The 16,612-nt window shown below is 40.7% G+C and overlaps 1 protein-coding gene and 1 pseudogene across 1 annotated transcript in view; one reads left to right on the top strand and one right to left on the bottom strand.

Annotated features, from left to right (window-relative positions):
• The window catches only part of LOC115136153 (guanine nucleotide-binding protein G(i) subunit alpha-2), a 167,117-nt gene that overhangs the window by 80,507 nt on the left and 69,998 nt on the right, over positions 1 to 16,612 (bottom strand). The window lies entirely within an intron of this gene.
• Positions 10,653 to 12,904, top strand: LOC135572484 (general transcription factor II-I repeat domain-containing protein 2A-like; annotated as a pseudogene).

Raw genomic sequence — 16,612 nt, 5'->3', positions numbered from 1 at the left:
ATTTCAAAGATGTTATGAAGACTGTGTTTCCCTGCTGACTCCTGTCCAACACAAATGCAGCTGCTCCTGTGTAGATAGTAGAAGGGGGGGGGGGGGGCAAGGGGTTGATACATTCAGGTCAGAGTCAGCAGTGTGTCTTGGTTTGGGTTGTGTTTCAAGAGCTGGCTCAGAGAGAGAGAGAGAGAGAGAGAGAGAGAGAGATGCTGGCCCTCCAGGGCCCCTGGGTTGAAGCGAAGAGACAGCTCACACTGTGCAGTCTGCAAAGAAAAAGCTCCACATCCAACTTCATCAAAGGCAGCGCAAAAACTAAGATGACGCAGTTCGCTCTTTTAAAGCAGTTGCCTCACAGCCTCAAAAGGTGCGTCCCAAAAGATTGGACATATTGGATGACTTAGTGAGGGCCTGGACCGCCTGTAGGCACAACATAATTTGTGAGTCTGAAATCTCATTACCGGCTGCTGCATTCTGGCCAGGCCTGAAAAGGGACTGGTGTGTGGTCAAACTGCTATTACTACTGAACTGACTTATCTCTGCTTGGATGGAGTCCTAGAGCTGGGAACCAAGTTCTATATCGTTACAAACAGGTGTTTGGCAAGACCATTGAGGCTTTTCCCCTCCAAGCACCATTTTTCCTTACTCTCTACATTTTATGATATTCTCCCCTCTAAAATGTATTTCAAATACATCTAGATACATTTAGCATCTTTTCTCAAATGCATGTACCACCTGACAATATTCCAGAAATGCATAGCTACTCTACAGGTTGGCCAAAGTGGTTCCTAATGCGGCTTCTTCAATTACTCTTTACGTATTGATCAATAGAGATCATGTTTGGGCCCAACAAGCCTAAACATGGTGAATTAAAAAGAAATGGAACATTCTGTCATAATTATCACATGTTCAACTTTGTAAAAAACATGTTTTCCTACTCTAGAGGTTAAAACATTTACAATAGTAAAAGCCTCGCTTCAACTTAATTAAATAATGACAACAGTGTTTTTTAATACATTTTTTTTATTGATATAAACACTGGTACTGTACGTATACTCTACCGGTCAAAAGTTTTAGAACACCTACTCATTCAAGGGTTTTTCTTTATTTTTACTATTTTCTACATTGTAGAATAATAGTGAAGACATCAGAACTATGAAATGACACATGGAATCGTGTATTAATCAAAAATCCAAATATATTTTATGTTTGACATTATTCAAAGTAGGCACCCTTTGATGACAGCTTTGTACAATCTTGGCATTCTCTCAACCAGCTTCATGGGGTAGTCACCTGGAATGCATTTCAAATAACAGCTGTGCCTTCTTAAAAGTTCATTTGTGGAATTTCTTTCCTTGATAATGCATTTGTGAGAATCAGTTGTGTTGTGACAAGGTAGGGGGTATACAGAAGATAGCCCTATTTGGTAAAATACCAAGTCCATATTATGGCAAGAACAGCTCGAATACGCAAAGAGAAACGACAGTCCATCATTACTTTAAGACATGAAGGTCAGAATTTCAAGAACTTTGAAAGTTTCTTCAAGTGCAGTTTCAAAAACCATCAAGCACTATGATGAAACTGGCTCTCATGAGGACCGCCAAAGGAATGGAAGACCCAGAGTTACCTCTGCTGCAGAGGATACGTTCTTTAGAGAGTTACCAGCCTCAGAAATTTCAGCCAGAATAAATGCTTCAGAGTTCAAGTAACAGACACATCTCAACATCAACTGTTCAGAGGATACTGTGAATCAGGCATTCATGGTCAAATTGCTGCAAAGAAACCACAACTAAAGAACACCAATAATAAGAATAGACTTGTGTGGGTCAATAAACACAAGCAATGGCCATTGGACCGGTGGAAATGTGTCCTTTGCTCTGGAGTCCAAATTGGAGATTTTTGGTTCCAACCGCAGTGTCTTTGTGAGACACGGTGTGGGTGAAAGGATGATCTCTGCATGTGTATTTCCCACCATAAAGCATGGAGGAGGAGGTGTTATGGTGTGGGGTGCTTTGCTGGTAACTCTGTCTGTGACTTAACCAGCATGGCTACCACAGCATTCTGCAGCGATACGCCATCCCATCTGGTTTGCGCTTTGTGGGACTATCATTTGTTTTTCAACAGGACAATGACGCAACACACCTCCAGGCTGTGTAAGGGCTATTTTAGCAAGAAGGAGAGTGATGCGAGTGCTGCATCAGATGACCTGGCCTCCACAATCCCCTGACCTCAACCAAATTGAGATGGTTTAGGATGAGTCGAACTGCAAAGTGAAGGAAAAACAGCCAACAAGTAATCAGCATATGTGGGAACTCCTTCAAGACTGTTGGAAAAGCATTCCAGGTGAAGCTGGTTAAGATAATGATAAGAGTGTGCAATGCTGTCATTAAGGCAAAAGGTGGCTATTTGAAGAATCTCAAATATAAAACATATTTTGATTTGTTTTACATGTTTTTGGTTACTACATGATTCCATATATGTTATGTTATAGTTTAGATGTCTTCACTAGTATTCTGCAAAGTAGAAAATAATAAAAATAAAGAAAAACCCTTGAATGAGTAGGTGTTCTAAAACTTTTGACCGGTCGTGTGTGCATGTGTGTATATCTATATATTAGTAGTGTTATATACTAGGTGTAGGGTTTGTCAGTGGTGCAATTTCTTCCTTTCCCCCTTTTTATTTTTTTGTATCACAAAATGTACCGTGATCGACTACACACATAGTAGGTAGCGTGATGCACAAACAAATGTGTGAACGCCATGATACCAAAACAGAAGAAGAAGATTAAAGATTACGCTTGTACACTGCCAGTTCTGCAGTCTTAATGAGTATGACTTAAGTGCATGTGATACCAAAGAGCCGACTAAAGTTTAACTGTTACAATATGATTTGGCAAATGTTTTATATTTGCCATATATTTTAACAAAATATATATTTCTTACAAAATACTATCAAATGATAGAGACGGGAAGGTCGGCTCTTTTTACTACAAAAGTGAAAATATATTCTTAAGTACATTCTTTAATGTATTTCAGAATTCATTTTTAAATACATTTTCCGATGCATTTAACCTATAATGTGATATACATTTGAAATACATTCCTTAATATAATACAATTGAAATAAGACAATTATTTTGCCAATGACATTTTTTTCACATACTGTATATCCTACATTTTGTATCTAAAAACATATTTTAAATGTTACTTTTTCCATATGGGCCCTCTTGTATACGTTAACAGTTTCCTACTGTTGAATGCATCTCCTAAACACAGTTTACTTCACTCCTGCTCTGAATTTCACATTTTCTGTCTCAGAGCAGACAATCACAACACTCTCGGCACCTTCACCCACCTCTCCCCTCATCTTCAAAAAGGACTTGTAGTACAACACCTGTGTCCCAGAAAACTTTAACTGTCCTCTCATTGTACACAAGGAGCCCTGTCTTTCCTCTGGTTAAAAGAAATCGGAGCGTCACAACTAGGGCTGAGCCCATTTAGTCGACTGGTCATTTGTTTGCTCGATAGGCTGTTGGTTGATCAAGATTTTTTTAGTCAAGCAGTCACAAATATATATACTTTTTTATGGCACACGAGACACCTGTCTGATTCACGCCTGTCTGAGTGGACTAATCCATTGCAGAGGCTGCGGAGATGGCACACTAGTAGTAGGCCAGTTCATTCCCATAATTTCTAATCTACAATGTTTGTTTAGTGACAGTAATTTCTATTTATGCATTCAATATATTATTATGACAGTCTTAACATTCTCATTGTTGGAGTAGACAGGTTGTTTGCAGAGCACACAGCCTAGGATACACTTGTGAGAAACAGGTTTTGGTTTATTTCATTCCATTTACAAGTTGTCAGTTTATTCATTGTCTTTGGTTTGGAGCTCTACTGTAAATCTTCAGAAAGGAAACGCACCTGATTACGTATAGAAGTAGGTCAAAGCTACCTGGCCTGTGAGCAAATGTAGGCCTATGAATGTGTCCACCACTGTGGAGCTTCTCAAAGTAATTTTTCACCTCAAACAGCAAGTGAGCAAAGTCTGTTTTTACATCCATTGAGAATGACAATATTTCCTCAATGTAGCCTATTTGAAAATGATTTCCAGCTCTCTCCCTTTCGATGCCCACTCAGCATGAAAGGGGAAAAAAATGTCATGCTCTGATCCCATGTAAACGTCATAAAACAGGCCTACCTAATTACTTCTTATCCCTTGCGCAAAAAGCCTACAGCTAGGCCTGTCAGGAGCTTACGGGCACGGGAAACTGAGGGATCAATATATTTTATATAATGTTGTAAGTTTGCTAGCACCAACTTAGAGCTGGACCAAGTTGATAGCTGATACAATGTTTCAAGTTCCTTGCAGACAGGCCATGCACAGCCAATATGATTTATAGAATATTTTTATCAGGATATTGTCTACCTGCAGGGTGCAATGTTTTTATTTGTTGGCTTTATGTAGGCAAATTGTACATATTGGCAATGGAAATAGAAGTTACTTTTAGATTTGTATTATTTTCATTTCGAATTTTGATGAACCACCTGAGTCGATTTTGAGATATGAAGACTTTATTATAAATTAATTGAAACTGTCCCGCGAAAATGTGATTATGAAAATCGTAACTGGCACGCAGTAGAAATGGTACGATAAATTAGCACTCCAAATGGAAAAGGTTGCCGCCCGCTGGTGTAGCCCATTACCAGCAACTTCAGGAGAAAAACAGAAGGCTAGCAGCAGCGGGAGGAGGGGGAAAGATCCGACAAACTCAGTAGCCTACATGTATGTTGATTTTATTAAAACATAGGGTGTGTCTTCCCCTACCCATGATTGGCTGAGATAATGAGTGGACTGGACATGCCGAGAGATGAGTTTGGATTGGTCTGCCATAAAGCATGCTTCTGTCTATTTAATCTGGTTAGTATGTCTAGGTAAAGCTTTTTTTTAAATGTATCATGTAGTAAAACTGCATAAGTGTTGCTCTCCACTTTCTGGGGGACCAAGATTTGAAATCAGTGGAATTCGAGTATGATAGCTAAAGAGATGGAGAAAACACTTGTCTCCGGATTACATCTTCAAACTAAGGGCAACCATGGCATCCGACAGGAGATGTGTCCATCTATGATGTATACGGGTAAAAAAGTCTATCTAGCTATATTTTGAGATGTTACACATTTCTAATTTGGAAAGAAAGTGGTTTCAAGTTAGTGTACTGTTAGCTAGCTAAAGTTAGTTGGCTGTCTCACTAGCTAACGTTACGTGGATGATTATTCGTATCTCAGAGCCATTTGCTTGGCTAGCTATAGCCTAATGGTAGCTAGCTAAAATTGAACCTGGTTGGTTAGCTGCCTGCAGATTCATGCAGGGTAGTAACGTCATGAGGTGGGATTATGGTTAATTGTTTAGCTAGATAGCTATCTACATGTTTTAATAGACTCCACTATGCAAGTAACCATTTTGGGAGCGTTCGTAAATTCAGTCTGGCCATCTACTCCGATTTCAGAGCACTCTTGTCTGAGTGTGCCAGAGCGCAGAAATACTGATGAACTTACGAAAGCTCAACACCTGTTGAATATGGCCGGTGTCAGTAAACGTCGGCAATAAAGTAATTAAAATGTTGCCAGCAGCACAGTTACAGTTACCATCGCTCTGGATAACATGAAAACAGCCGAACCAGTATAATAGTCAGAATGGGGTGTTCAATCATTTGTGTCTGGAAGTAGCTAGAAAGCTAGCCAATGTTAGCTAGTTAGCTTGGGTGCTTGACTTCCGTTGTGAGGTCAGAACGTTCGGATCAACGGACAATCTGACAGCACAGTTGCAGTCACCAATGCTCTGGATAACATAACTCTGCAAGTAATTTGTGTACGGAAGTAGCTAGCAAGTTAGCTTGGGTGCTTGACTGCTGTTAGTCCAGAATGCTCGGATCAACCCTTAAAAAGAGATTGGTGGGGCTAAAGCTTAAGAAGGTGTGAACGATGCTGAATGAGTGTAGACAAAGGGCTCTCCAGTAGTAGTAGTGCCAAAACATTCAAAGGACATTTTCTCAAAAGTGAGTTTACACGTTTATCAACTTTCAAAGCAGAATAACTTTCCAATTGTTCCTCAAATGCAGTGTATGATATACCATTTTGTAGCTGAGTCTCTACTTTTATCCAATGCAAAAAACACAATTAAATGTTTTGCTACATCAGACCGATTTGAGCTAGTCGGTCACATATGGCACTATCATAGACACATGAGGCTGCTGAGGGGAGGACAGCTTAGTGTTGTTACGGTGACTATATTACTGCCACACCGGCAATCACAAGTCATGATCAAATTCCACGTGACCGTTTAGTCACAATAACTAGGCTTCGCCAAGCTCTGATGCTGCTGATGGTCATTAGTAGCCTATCAAACTTGCTAACTGCCTGGTACTCAGCACTCCATTGTCCCTCTAATAACTCTGACATCAATGCAAATGTAATCGAAAATCTAATCAAACAATTTATTTCTCAATTTTCCAAATATTAAGCACATTGCCTCTCTTTATGTCACGGCTGTTGAAAGGAAAGAACCAAGGTGCAGCGTTGTGAGAGTACATTTTCTTTTATTTAATCAAAATGATGCCGAACAAAACAATAAACACGACAAAAACAAACCGTGAAGCTCAAAGGCTATGTGCCCTAAACAAAGTCAACTTCCCACCAAGAAAGGAGGGAAAACGGGCTACCTAAGTATGGTTCCCAATCAGAGACAACGATAGACAGCTGTCCCTGATTGAGAACCATACCCGGCCAAAACATAGAAATACAAAAATCATAGATAACAAAACATAGAATGCCCACCCCAAATCACACCCTGACCAAACCAAATAGAGACATAAAAAGGCTCTAAGGTCAGGGCGTGACACTTTACAATAGAGTATAGCCTACCTGGCTGGCATGAAAATCAACCACAGGAAAAGAGTCCGCCATTCGCTATTTAAGTAGATGTATTTTTCCCCTGCTCCTGTTTTAAGACAGGTGCACGATAAGGGTCTATTATAAATCAAAATTAATTTCGCATATATTATTTAGTACATGTAAAGACAAGATTTAATCAAGAATAGTCTGATGGGTGACAATATTAGCCTATCACTTATGAATGATGCCCAGCTTGAGTGCAGTAAGGGGACTTTTTCTAATCATAGTAGCACACCTCATGTAGCCTAGCTCATACAGTAGGCCTATATGTTTTTGATAAGGATTAATCCGCTTTAAAACGGGTGTAGAGCCTAACTGGCATACATACGCGGCACGTAAGTTTAAAGTTTGGGGAAGATCATTTTCACCATAAAAATGCACCTTTATAATAAAAGCATCACATGCATAATTGCATTTGCTGACTCTTTTGAGAAAGGTGTTTTCATTCCATTTTGGAACATTCGTGCTTATAGCCTACTGCCGTGAGTGCATTGCTGTGCTTATTGCAACATTTTAAGCTAAACGTTCTGATCTGTAGCCTCATTGTATTTTTTTTTTAAAGTTTTTTTTTTGATAGTGGTTGTATTAATTTGGAATCTATCGCATCCCACAACTGTCCCAGACTATGTTTTGAATATTTATTTTTCGCACAGAATAGGTCAACTTTTGTACTATGGGGATAGTAGATTGACATAGGCTAGTGCTTTTGCTGTTCGTTAGGCCTACTTATCCTGTTGGCTGACGAAATGTGGACAGTTCTTCCAAAATCTTCAAAATGCGCCTTGGAAAACAATAAGGACACGTGCAGTTGCATCCCCGATGTGTCGGTCTTCACTTGTAGCCTGTGAGAAGGACCCGATCGGGTGACGGCATTGGCTGGTAAGAATTGAGATATCTGAGAGAGCCAAAAATCAAAGCAGAGCTCATGCCTTTCACGCAACTTTTTTTCAAATCATCATTAGAGTCGCATCATGGAGCCTTAGAATGTATTCAAAATCAAAACATACAGCCCAACGTTTGTATCGCAACTAAAGTTGCATCAATACCTCTAAATGAAGCATATAGGAGGACCTGTTTCTTTGTTAACCGCTCAACACGGAATGGCCGCATGCGTGCACTCCCTCAAATCGTTTTGAGAAAATATCCTTTCTATTTCATTCAGCAATGTTCAATTTTATTCTTTATACTATAAAATAATATAAAATAATGCCATGGAATTCTAAGCCAATCTTCTGCTAAATGAACTAGTGTAGCCCACAGACATATGGCATATCCAGATCAGGGTCTAATATAAAGATGAACTCATGCTCTTATGTCCTTCTGAACTAGACTATATTTTCTTCATATCATGTTTCTTTAGACCTGTCTAAAATAAATCATGGATTTATTATGATAGTGTAGGCTATTTAAATGGTTTTATTAGACATGCTCAATGTGTTTATGTTAATTGGGGAGAAATTACCGTGACACCGGCAGTTATTTGCTTGACAATCACCGGCTGACAGAATTTCACGACCGCCACAGCCCTAGGACAGCTCATAATAATTGCTGGAACGAAGAGAATTAAATGGCATTGAACACATGGAAACCATGTGTTTTGATGTAGTTGATACCATTCCGCTCCAGCCATTACCCCCAGCCCGTCCTCCCCAATTAGGGTGCCACCAACCTCCTGTGATTCATAGCCTATCATAGTCTGCTGTCTTCCTAGTCCCCCAGTCCCATCCCACCCCTCCCTACCCATCCAGCCCCACTCCCAGCAGTGCAGCGTTTCACGACTGCTCACATCCAGCCTGGCTGTTATTGCTATTAAAGGTTAACCACCTCCAGGGGTTTGTGACATTGAACAAGACACACAACAACAATGACGCCATGGCTATTTGCTGCTCCAGGCAGGAGAGACTAACACAAGTGGTCGTGACATTGTTTACAGCAGTTAGAGTTGTAAGCATAGTTGTTTTTCCCTCTATTGCCGTGAGTATCCCTGACGAATAGAAAGAGTTTTTAGTGAGGTGGAGAAATATATATTAATGACTACTTCACACTTTGTTTTTACATAGCAACATGATGCAACACTTATTGATGCTCACAGACAATAATCCAAATAGCCTGCTGAAATAAAATGTGCCTGATGGTTGTGCTCAGATGAAGTAAGAGAAAATACTGTATACTCAGCTCTCCAGATGAATAATTTGGCCTCTAATAAATCTGAGAATTGTTCAAGTCTATGTCTGACATCCCTCCACTTTTTATCCACATTGTCACAGGACCTCGCTTTGGCACAGACTAAACATAAGGCAAATCCCTCTGTATCCATCTGTCACACACACACACACACACGCACACACACACACACACACACACACACACACTTCCCTTTCAGACGCACCAGACCACACTAGCTAACATAAGGGTCGTTCTTGAATTGCGGTGGCATTTGGGCATGGCATTTTGGAACAAAATGAACTTCTTTTTTCTAGTATGTATTTGGGTATATCTTCCCAACTAATATGGCAGTTTAATAACTTACTTTTTTTACCATTAGGATAGCATTGTGTCACCAGTAGCAGTAGTAACACCAATGAGATACTGTATTTTAGGTTATTGAGAATTTTCTTGAACGGAGGCCACAGGTCCTCAAATCTATTATTTACAGTTTATTGATTTATAATTTTGCTCACAATGTGCAAATTAAATTGAGTAACACGAAGTGACACTTTGGATTTAGACACTCTGAATTATCAATGGAATCCAAAAAATGTATGACATACTAAACGGGTGTGATTAGCCAATAATTGTCTTTATTATAAAGCAGGTTGGTTGGATCCTGGATGCTGATTGGATGGGCAGTGTTCCAAGCCGTGCTGCATTAACTGACACAGGCACACCTATGCCTTTGTAACAGGGGGGAATGTAATCTTCATCATCCCCAAAAGTGATTATTTATTATTCATGAGAGGGTTATAAACAAACACTAGTAATGCTGCATACTCCAAGAAAGGTTAAAATCTCACCTTTCTGGAAAAATTGTTATAAACTCCTGAGGCATAGTCACTTTTGAGGCCACAAGCTCAAGTACACAGTACAAATATGATAAGAATATAAAAAATATGAAATATTTTATGATGTATTAATTAACAAAACTGTATCAACAAAACTGTTTGAATAAGGCTTGAAATGACTTATATGTTTTCCAAATATAGAAATTGAGCAATAATTCGTTTTTCCAAGATTTCAAAGAAAAGGAAAGTAGACAATGAATGTAGGGTGTTCCAGCAAGAGTGGACTTCGAAATATTTCTTTATTGAGGTACCAGTGAAAGCTGTGCACTTAGTGTGCAAACAGAGCATCGCTGGCTTGAAAGACTGCAACTTGTCCCGACACTTCCAGACGAAGCATGCAGAGAAATATAGGAATATGTCTTCTGAGCAGAGTGCAGGTGCATCGAAAGAGTTGCTTTCTCAGTTGCAAAAGCAGCAAGGACTTTTCACAAAATTGCATTCAGTAAACAATGGAATTGCGAGTGCTAGCCATGTACTGTCCCACAAAATTGCTAAACATAGCAAGCCATTCACAGAGGGCAAATTCATTAAAGAATGTTTAATTGACTCTGAAGCAATACTTTCCCCCGACAAGAAAGAGCTGTTTGAAAATGTTTCCCTGTCAAGACGAACAGTGACATGGCATGTTGAGGACATCGCAGAAAAAATGGAACAACAGTTGAAAGACAAGGTAAAAAGATATATATATTTCTCCTTGGTCCTGGATGAGAGCAGTGACGCACGTGACAAAGCGCAGTTGTTGATATTCTTACCAGGCATAACCACAGACTTTGAAAATACAGAGAAGATTTATTGGAGGAGGTTAATAAGTGTGTGGCAAAGCTGGGACTAAGTTTTAAAAAGATGTCCAGTGTGACCACTGATGGGTACCCAAACTTCACAGGAAAAAACATTGGCCTTTTGAAAAGGATACAAGATCAAGTAGCTGAGCTGAGCTGAACCCAGATCAGAAAATTATTTTCCTGCATTGCATTTATTCATCAGGAGGTGCTCTGTAAATGTGTTCTGACAATGAGCCATGCTGTGTGATGCAGTCACTAAAGTGTGTAATAATGGAGCTGTGAGTCGGGAAGCAGGTGCAACGTTCAATAAAACAACAAAAACATGAACGAGACAATTCCATGTGGCTACACGCCAGTACACAAGAATAACACCAACTGGTGAGTGAGCATAAGAGAGTGATACATAAAGAAGAGGAAATGATGAAGGTAATGAAGTCCAGGTGCAAATCATAATGATTAACAGGTGTGTGTAATGATGAGTGTCCGGTGTGCGTAATGATGAGTGCCAGGTGTGTGTAATGATGAGTGCCAGGTGTGCGTAATGATGAGTGCCAGGTGTGCGTAATGATGAATCCCAGTACCGTTGGTTAGTATTCCAGCGACGTCTTACAACTTTATAAGAGCAACATTTTTAAACCACAGGCAGTTTGTCTCATTGTTGGAAGCGACCGAGTCGGGTGATGCAGATCTCCCCTACCACACAAATGTGAGATGGCTGAGTTCGGGAAGGTGCTTAAAAGGTTGTGGGACCAGAAGTCGGAGATTGCAGAGTTTTTGCACATGAAATGAAAATATGTGGATTTCTAGACTTTTCTGTGCTTCCAACTTTGTGGCAACAGTTTGGGGAAGGCCCTTTCATGTTTCAACTGCAAGATTTAGAATGGTTGGCTGATTTTTGCCTTCACTGTGGACATCATGGCCCTCATGGAATAACTGAATTCCAAACTACTGTACAAAAAGGGAAGGGCCTTTTTGAACATCAGATGTACAGCCTTGTCAAAGCCTTCAAGGGAAAATTACTCCTCCTGATCCGCCAAGTAGAAGCCAACAATATCACTCACCTTCCGAGACTACTAGTCTGTTCCCTGTCAGATGACCGGCGGGAGAAGTATACATCGCTGCTGCTTGCTTTGAATGGTGAATTTTCTCATCGTTTTAGGATTTCAAAGTGTTTGAAAATGGCATGCTGTTGGTTTCGTCTCCTTTCACCTTCAATGTGGATAACGCTCCCACTGACCTGCAACTTGAACTCATTGATCTTCAATCTGATGCAGTGATTGTTTTGAATAGTTCTCCAATGTCACTGACAAGGTTCTATGCCTCTCTTGATGAACAACTTTCCGAAGATTAGGAGTCATGCTCAGAAGATGTTTGTACTGTTTGGGTCAACCTATGTATGTGAAGACATTTTCAGTGATTAAATATAACAGGTCAAGGCATAGATCATCTCTTACTGACTCACCTCTTAGCAATCCTGCGCATAGCAAAAAACTATACCGAAGTTCACTACTCTAGTCAATGCCCATCAGACTTCACTCCTCACACTTAGTAGTTTAAATGTAATGTTGAGCTCTCTCTTTCTTGTGTGTTTGTGCATACCTGTTAACAAGAGTTCTGTTCGTGGTGCTGAATGCAAAGTGTAATTTTCCCTCTGTGTACTTTGCATGTTTTAATAATGAAAATGCCTACCAAAAGGAGAACATGGATGTGGCTAATTTCTGTGAATGTTAAAGTAAAATAAGTAGCATGTCTGGATGTCATTTACAGTAGACATGTCATACAGTCATGCACATGATGTATAATCCTGTAATGTGATTCTGGCAAAAATATATTATGTGGCCCTCAATGGAAAATAATTTCCCAGGCCTGGCCTAGAATGTCATTGTATGCTGTAGCAATACGATTTTGCTTCATTGGAACTAAGGGGGCGACACTATGCATTCGGGCAGGTAGCATTCTCCTGGCATCCGCCAAACCCAGATTAGTTTGTTGGACTGTCAGATAGTGAAGCGTGACTCATCACTCAGGAGAACGTGTTTCCACTGCTCCAGAGTCCAATGGCGGCGAGCTTTACACCACACCAGCCACTTCGCGGCTGAGCCGTTGTTGTTCCTAGATGTTTCCACTCTACAATAACAGGACTTACAGTTGACCGGGGAAGCATTAGCAGGACAGAAATTTGATGAACTGACTTGTTGGAAAGGTGGCATCCTATGACGGTGCCACGTTGAAAGTCACTGAGCCCTTCAGTAAGGCCATTTTACTGCCAATGTTTCTCTATGGAGATTCCATGGCTGTGTGCCCTATTTCTTTTTACACCTGTCAGACACAGGTGTGGCTGAAAAAGAAGAATCCACTAATTTGAAGGGGTGTACACATACTTTTGTGTATATTTTATCATACTGTTGTTCACTTTCTAGCATTCAAAATAATATATCTCTAAATTCCAAAACATGTCACTACAACTCTGCACCCCTACTGGGACAAGCCAAGTTTCTTACCTAAAGTACTTTAAACAATGCATAATGTTATATCATTGATAAACAGTTCAACATGAACTCAGCGAAAAAATAAATGTCCTCTCACTGTCAACTGCATTAATTTTCATCAAACTTAACATGTAAATACTTGTATGAACATAACAAGATTCAACAACTGAGACATAAACTGAACAAGTTCCAGAGACATGTGACTAACAGAAATGGAATAATGTGTCCCTGAACAAAAGGGGGTTCAAAAGTAACAGTCAGTATCTGGTGTGGCCACCAGCTGCTATAAGTACTGCAGTGCATCTCCACCTCATGGACTGCACCAGATTTGACAGTTCTTGCTGTGAGATGTTACCTCACTCATACACCAAGGCACCTGTAAGTTCCCGGACATTTCTGGCGGGAATGGCCCTAGCCCTCACCCTCCGATCCAACAGGTCCCAGACGTGCTCAGTGGAATTGAGATCCGGGCTCTTCGCTGGCCATGGCAGAACACTGACATTCCTGTCTTGCAGGAAATCATGCACAGAACGAGCAGTATGGCTGGTGGCATTGTCATGCTGGAGGGTCATGTCAGGATGAGCCTGCAGGAAGGGTACCACATGTGGGAGGAGGATGTCTTCCCTGTAACGCACAACATTGAGATTGAAAGCTTAGTCCGATGATGATGTGACACACCGCCCCAGACCATGACGGACCCTCCACCTCCAAATCGATCCTGCGCCAGAGCACAGGCCTCAGTGTAACGCTCATTCCTTCGACGATAAGCACGAATCCGACCATCACCCCTGGTGAGACAAAACCGCGACTCATCAGTGAAGAGCACTTTTTGCCAGTCCTGTATGGTCCAGAGACGGTGAGTTTGTGCCCATAGCTGATGTTGTTGCCAGTAATGTATGGTGAGGACCTCCCTTACAACAGGCCTACAAGCCCTCAGTCCAGCCTCTCTCAGCCTATTGCGGACAGTCTGAGCACTGATGGAGGGATTGTGCGTTCCTGGTGTAACTCGGGCAGTTGTTGTTGCCATCCTGTACCTGTCCCGCAGGTGTGATGTTCGGATGTACCGATCCTGTGCAGGTGTTACACGTGGTCTTCCATTTCAAGGACGATCAGCTGTCCGTCCTGTAGTGCTGTCTTAGGCGTCTCACAGTATGGACATTGCAATTTATGGCCCTGGCCACATCTGCAGTCCTCATGCCTCCTTGCAGCATGCCTAAGGCACGTTCACCCAGATGAGCAGGGACATCTTTCTTTTGATGTTTTTCAGAGTGAGTAGAAAGACCTCTTTTGTGTCTTAAGTTTTAATAACTGTGACCTTAATTGCCTACTGTCTGTAAGCTGTTAGTGTATTATTGACCGTTCCACAGGTACATGTTTATGGTTCATAGAACAAGCATGGAAAACCCGTTACAGTGAATATCTGAAGTTATTTGGATTTTTACAAATGATCTTTGAAAGAAACGTCCCTTTTTCAGGACCCTGTCTTTTTTTGTTGAGTTTAGGAGTTAAATTGGTACAGCATTCTTACTAACGAGTGCAACAAATATAGTTTCTTACAAGGCACACCTCAATGTGTTAATGAGCCAGAAACAACAATACCATGCACCCACTACTGGTCAAAATGGGTTTTGGCAAAGATATGGTACTGTGAGGATGAATTACAGTACCATTCAAAATACAGCAATTATTTCCCTGCCCACATTTTCCCACAATGCACTGTATGATGCAGTAAAACGTTTGAGTATTTTACTGTTGATAATACAAAATAATCTGTGTACATTTCTCACATTGGTTCCACTCCAAGATTATGATGCACAGCATACATCCAACCCTCCCTGGTCCTCTGACTTCTCATCTCCTTCCCACAGTGCACTGCTGTGTACGTACGGGTAGGTGGGCGGCTATGGCCTGAAACACACGTACTGGCACGGCATCATCTGCCTGCAATGACAAGCTCAGTCCATCTCAACGCTGTGCGTTACAGGGAAGGCATCCTCCTCCCTCATGTGGTACCCTTCCTGCAGGCTCATCCTGACATGACCCTCCAGCATGACAATGCCACTAGCCATACTGTTCACTCTGTGCGTGATGTGGTAGCAGAATCTGAATTAGTTAGGTAACATTGATAAATAACATGTTTTATCAATTTTCATAAGTATGCTTATGTGGGAAAGTTACTTGGGCCCCAGAGAGGGGAGAGGTCAGGCTTGTCTTCATATGTCAATGTATAAACCATGTGATGCTATGAAGAATATCAAAAGGGAAGGAGGACAGAATGGAGGCTTGTCTTCTTATGGGAAAGTGTCTGTAACTATGGTATGTCCCCTCTGAGGTTGCCCTTATCTTGATCTAGTATATGACCTAAGAGGCTGTTGGTTCATTGATTGTGCAGTGCATCTTACAATTTTATTTTGAATACCCTAGTAATAGTGCATATTTATATTTCCATAATTGGGTGACAGCTATACAGAATCTCATCACCATGCGTTTCCATATCCTCTCTCCTTTAATCCATTCTCAAGTGCGCAGACGGGCTGTCAACAGTTTAGTGAAATATGTTTCGTTGAGAAAACATGTTACTATCGATGTTTTTTTATTTAAAAAATAATAATATGTAATAAAAAATCAAATAAAAAAAGACAGCAATACTAACAATGACATTCATTGTACTGTTGAATGGGATGGCCAATTTAGAGGACAAAACAAAACTTAACTCACACATACACAAAATAAAACAAAATCCTATTAGGTGGTACATGTATAAGAAGACAGCATATAGTCATTACAAGCAGTGTAGTAAAGCCAAAAATAAATGTTGAGTGGAGTACAGCACAGAGTAGCAGCAGATCGTCAACCCAGTTATGAAGCGGGACTAGACCATTTATCCAGTTTCGGCTGCCATATTTTGTAAAACATTGAACTTCTATTGGAGGTATTGTATCGAATCTTTTCCATATGTATTACGAGCCCCTTCTCCCTCCACTGTGAAAACACCACATCATCCAATGCGGGGTGGAAAGCATGATTCAGGCAAACGGGCTGTCAATGTATATAGTGGGTATGTTAAGAAAATACCTAATCTGTTTCCAGATCCTAAGCGTATGACAAATGACTGGGTTAGAGTCATAAGTGGATTTTTTCACATATGATGGGCTATTAACAAGTGCAGGGAGTGAGGAACGTTGACAGGAGGCCTGCTCAATCAAAAGCCATGAAGGCATATCCTTCTGTCTCATCGCAGGTAAACTTTCCCTCCAGAAAGACACAATGTTCAGATTAGCAGCCCAATAATACAGTTTAAAGTGAGGAAGGCCAAAGCCCCCCTCTATCTTGTA

Source organism: Oncorhynchus nerka, linkage group LG2 (genome assembly GCF_034236695.1).
Source record: "Oncorhynchus nerka isolate Pitt River linkage group LG2, Oner_Uvic_2.0, whole genome shotgun sequence".
Lineage (NCBI taxonomy): Eukaryota > Metazoa > Chordata > Actinopteri > Salmoniformes > Salmonidae > Oncorhynchus > Oncorhynchus nerka.
The sequence above is the reverse complement of the archived record's forward strand: the minus strand, read 5'-3'. Positions and strand labels throughout refer to the sequence as shown.